Genomic DNA, 6,039 nt, shown 5'->3' with positions numbered 1-6,039 from the left:
AATTTACACTGCACTTCACTGGCAACACTGTTTCACTCATACACTGTGTCCTTACCAACGAATCCTTGCAGTGGCGCCGCGCGGAACTATACTCTACTGCCTACTAAAATAAAGGACACACATAAAAGTGGATAGAACCTTGTGACTGCAGTCGTGGGTGGAAGTGTGCTTCAGAAATTTATTAAGAGCCTTGTATGCAAATGTGGAAGCGATAATGTTTTGCTTTTTAATTTTCCTTCAGTGCTTTCAACAAGGATTTGATTTTAACGACTCGAGCCATTACTTTGTTCAATAAGAGAGCTGTGTTTTAAAATGCAATCGCGGTGGTTTAAAGTAATGGAAAAGGATTCAAGTGAATACTTTTTAAAAACCTCTTGCACAGATTGCGCAATTGATGCACATTTGAAAGCTCTTTGTGCAGATTGCTGGCTATATACGTTTATATTTTACTATGTTTTCCCTCTCTTATTGGTCATTCATTATTATTAATATCCGGATGCCTTGTCATATAAATGTTATTACTATTTCCTGATTCAGCTAAACTGTTGTAGAACGCTACATTAAGCGCCTAATGACAATCGCTCACATACAATACAATAAAAATACTTTTATTATGGGTAAAAGTGACGATAAATCATAATAATTATCACCATAATAATCTACTATTACGGTAAATACAATAGGGTTTTTCTATATAGGTAAAAACAAGTTAGTTCCAGAAAATAACCTACTTTAGCTTCTTAGACACAAAATTCGAAGATTTTTCTGGTCGAACTTAATTTGGCCATAATTCTTGTCCACTTGTCCTCAAACCTACTGAGCTGAGTCAGTAACAAAGCCACAAATTCGACATTTATCTTCCTTAGTGCTCAGTCTAGACGTTGAGTAAATAAAATACAGTTTCTTGTGACGTTTTGGCACAATGCGAGTCAAGGAGCGCACATAAATCCCCGAGGTCCATAGTACAGGGATCCTCCGAGCAACAACAATTTATAGCTAATGGACGAAATCCATTACAAAAATAGTGAACTAAATGATCCAGGAAATCCGGGACAGCAGCATTTGTGCATTGCGACTGTCACAGTGTGTGTGTGTGTGCTGCTGTGTCCATGTGTGTGTGTGTGGCCTGAGGTTTGTCGGGATGTGTGAGGGCGCTGATTTCGCTATTTCCATTCATACATGATTCTTTTTTTACTACTCTAATATACTGGAATTGTCTAGGGAGTAATCCAAATTTTATTGATTCAAGCTTATTTCATGCACCAAGGAAATCTAACAAAATAGGTACTCTATGCCCCTTATTTTGGGGTGAAAAATATAGTATAATGTGTTTACCTACCTATGTTTCTTAAGAAGCACAATAAAGCCAACTTTTATTGTACTACCTTGTAAGTGACAAACGCATTATCTATGAAAAACACCATGGGAACCAGGCTATTATCATAGTTCGTCTTCTCTCCGCCAGAAGCGACCACCGCATGTGTTCGCGACTCCAGTCAAGAGTCGCTATAAAGGAAGCTGACCATTACAAATTGTGTCCGCTGTGTAACAGTGGCGACTCGCAACAATTGAGTCTTTCACTCGGAATGCGAAGTGTTTCGTAATACCGACGCTGAGTAGGTGGACACATTACTAGGTTTATGGAGACGGAAGTCATTTTATCAGTCAAGTGTTTGTGTTTGAGGTCAAAGTATACTTATTTGAGTTCTGGGCCTCCTTGAGCTTTTAGATGATGATTATGAATATATTTTCTGTTCATAATCACTATTGAACATAGCAGTTAGTAGTGTAATATTGGGCATTCTAGATCACTCTCAGTCGCTGCGCTCCTTCGCTCGCTTCGCTCGCCGTGATCTAGAATGCCCAATCGGTTTTCTTCGCGCCATCTGAAACGTCTGATCATCAAATCGTATAGGTTAACTTATTGGATTGTACCTACTGTTTAAATAACAACGCATGATAAATTGGATTTCATTCCATGGTGCACATTTGCATACAAGTGATCAAATTATGTGTAAAAATCACTGTCAAACATGAAATTCGTTAAACAACCTTATAATTTTCAGGTAGACAAAATATGTTTATCTTTAAATGATGTAGGTCAAATAAGGAGACATGGAAATTACTTACCTAACACGATTCGTTGTTTAATTTGCGGTCCATCAAATTGCGGGAAAACAAATCTTATGATAGGACTTCTTTTGCATGAAAAAGGAATTCATTATCATAATCTCTATATTTATTCAAAGACTTTATTTCAACCTAAGTACCAGTTCTTATTTAATGTTTTAAAATTAGTTACTGAAGTTAATGTGCATAAATATACTGAAAATAATGAGATTGATAGTCCCCGAGATGCTGAAATGGATTCCGTCATAGTGTTCGATGACGTTGCTTGTGAAAATCAGACTAATATACGCGATTACTTTTCTATGGGTAGACACAAAAGAATTGATTGTTTTTATTTAAATCAGACGTATAGTAAAATTCCCAAGCAACTGATTAGAGACAATGCTAATCTTATTATTTTATTTAGACAAGATGACGTAAATCTAAAGCACGTTTATGATGAACATGTTAATACCGATATGAATTGGTCGCAATTTAGAGAGATGTGTACTCAAATATGGAGTAAACCATATAATTATTTAGTAATAAATAAAGATTGCGACAAAAATCATGGTCGATACAGAATGAATTTTGATACATTTGTTTTGTTTGATTACATCCAACATAATATATAATAATAATTCACATATCAATAATCTTATTTAACATTTATTTATGGTGTTGAATACTAGTCTCCAATGGTAATAGTATAGCTATGGAAAAATCATTAAAAGAACAGATTGTTAAATCTGCAGAAGCTGTTAAGAAGAAAGTTAAATTCATAAAGGAGTTAAAATCAGAGAATGATAATATTATAGAATCTGTTTTTAAACCAATAACTTCACCTTTAAATAAAATTGCAAATAATACGGAAAGTTCTTTTATAAAAGATGACATTTATATCAAAAATGACATCGATATGGAAAATTCAAGATTTGATAAAAAGTATGATGACCAAACCACTAACGATTCAGATGATGATCGTAATAATGATGATGACTCAGAATCAGAATGCACTAAAAGTGATTTTTCAAATAATACCTTTCAATCAATCAGCTCCCCTCGGGAATCTTCGTCATGGTCAATGTCTTCAGAAATGTTTCAAGATATCCCATTTGGCATAAGAAAAGAACAAGGTAAATGTATGATGGGTTCTGTGAAAGTTTCCGTTTCTCCAGAAACAGTCACGCTATCAGGACAAGCATATAAAAGAACCGATGGTTTAAATGAACTTTTATTTAAAAAAGTACCTAACCTCAATCTAGTAACCGAAAATGATAAGAAAATATACAAAGTCATGCTGTTAGAGACTAACGCCCATCGTAGAGATTACAGCCCATCTAAACCTATAAAAAGCAATAAAGGTAAAAAATATTTACAAATAATCAAACCGCTATTTACACTACAAAAAAATATAGAGGCAAAGGGAGCGGGATTACATGAACCAATGTTGAAAAAAATGAAAAATAGTGTTGATTTGGTATACTGGGATGACCCTAACGAATTAGTTGAAAGACTTAAATTGCTAATAGCATCGCAAGACGCTGGTAACACAGGAGTTAATAATGAAATTATAGCCATAATTGAAGAACTCCGTGAAACTGGGTATATAAATTAATATATCCCAAAAATGATATTAGATGGCAGAAAATATTTGATTGCGGTGGTTCTCAAAATGACAATAGATAAATTCGGGCATCATGTGCACAGACAGACTAAAACGATTGATACAAATATTTTTTTAATGAAATCTGAGGACGGTTCATTTGATATTCAATCATCGAAATTAATAGGACTAAGGACTCCTACATCTGAGGACGAAGCGGTAAATAAGCAGTATGTAGATGAAATATTTGAACGATATAACTCAAAACACGAAGAAATTCAATCAGAATTGCATAAAATTAAAATACTCTTAAAAGTTGTTATAAGTAAGATTCAACAATGATTAAAAAAACAATCGTGGATGAAATTCATAAAACAGCAAGAAAAAATTTTGATCGTCGACATGTTGTTTTAAAGGGAATTGATGATTTATGGCAAGGTGATTTAATTGATATACATAAATACTATAAAGTGAACAAAGGTTATAAATTTATTTTAGTCATTATTGATGCTTTTTCTAAGTTTGCGTGGGTGGTTGCATTGAAATCCAAAAATCAATTAGATGTAGCGAAAGCTTTTCAAAATATCCTTCAAAGTGGACGTGTACCTAAAAATTTACAAACTGATCTTGGAACGGAATTTTACAATTCAGTTTTTAAAAGACTTTGTGAATCTAACGGTATAAATCATTACTCAACATATTCAACAAAAAAGGCATCTATTGTTGAAAGATTAATAAGAACACTTAAAGGTAAACTTTATAAACATTTTAGTTACATCGGGAATTATAAGTGGGTTGGAAAACCAATAGAAACTGTTATTCATTCATACAATAATAATATTCATCGCATAACCAAATTTAAGCCATCGGAAGTTAATACTTCCAATGAAAGAGAAGTCATGGATAACATTTTGAAATCCAGAAAAAAAAGCTTAAAAAATGAAAATAAATTTAAACTTGGCGATAATGTTCGTATAAGTAAATACAAAAGTATATTTAACAAAGGTTACTTTCCCAATTGGTCTACCGAGATTTTTAAAGTTATAAAAGTTAATAATACCATGCCCGTTACATATTTGTTAGAAGATCAAAGACAAAATAAAGTGTTAGGTTGTTTCTATGAACAAGAATTACAGAAAACTATGTATCCTGATATATACTTAGTTGAAAAAATTATAAAAAAATGTGGAAATAAATTATACGTAAAATGGTTAGGTCTTAGTGAAAAAGACAATTCATGGATTAATAAAAAAAATATTGTTTAAACAATTACATCTATCATAAGCATACATATAAATTGAAACCAATAATACATTTTATTATTACTTATTTTGCTATGAAAGGAAGAGGTCTTGTTAATAATTTAATTAATAATTTACCATTTGAACTACATTTACCTGGTTATAATTATTGTGGTCCAGGAACCAGACTACAAGAGCGCCTTTTAAGAGGTGATCGCGGTATTAACGGGCTAGATGAGGCGTGCAAAAGTCATGATATAGCATACTCAAATTATTCCGATTTACAAAGTAGACACAACGCAGACTTAGAATTAATAAAAATGGCAAAAAGAAGAATGCAATCAAAACATGCAAGTAAAGGAGAGAAAATATCATCGTGGCTTGTAAAAAATATAATGAAAAGTAAGGTAAAAGCGGGTGCAGGTTTAAAAAAATTCAAGTCAGCAGTCGCGAAAATTGGTAGACATTTGAAAAAAATTAAACCAAAGAGCAATAAGGATGCAATAAAAATTGCATATCTAACAGCAAAAAAAATTATTTCGGGAGATAAGAAACTCTATTTACCTCGCTTAATACCAGTCCCTAAAACTGGAGGAATTCTACCACTTATACCAATTTTTGCTGGATTATCAGCACTTGGCGCAATTGCTGGTGGAGCTTCAGGTATAGCTAAAGCTGTTAACGATTATAAAGATTCAAAGAAAAAATTTATGGAATCTGAGCGACACAATAAAGTGATGGAAGCTATTGCCATTGGTAAGGGATTATACATTAAACCCTATTCGCATAAGAAAGGGAGTGGGTTATGTATACATTCTTCAAAAAACTAATAAAAGGGCTACCCAAGCGACCTTTAACTAATATAGATATAATTGAATTTACTCGTAATATACCTTATTTTAGAGGTGTTTTCATGAGAGATGAATTACCAAAAAAACCAAATAAATTTGAGTGTGCTATTGTTAACTTAGATAGCTCTCAAAACGAAGGAACTCATTGGGTAGCCTATGCTAAAATAGGTAATTACTGCGAATACTTTGACAGTTTCGGTAATCTGAAGCCTCCATTGGAGCTCACAAATTA

The sequence above is a fragment of the Plutella xylostella genome, chromosome 6 (genome assembly GCF_932276165.1).
Source record: "Plutella xylostella chromosome 6, ilPluXylo3.1, whole genome shotgun sequence".
Taxonomy (NCBI): domain Eukaryota; kingdom Metazoa; phylum Arthropoda; class Insecta; order Lepidoptera; family Plutellidae; genus Plutella; species Plutella xylostella.
This window is presented reverse-complemented; position numbering follows the sequence as displayed.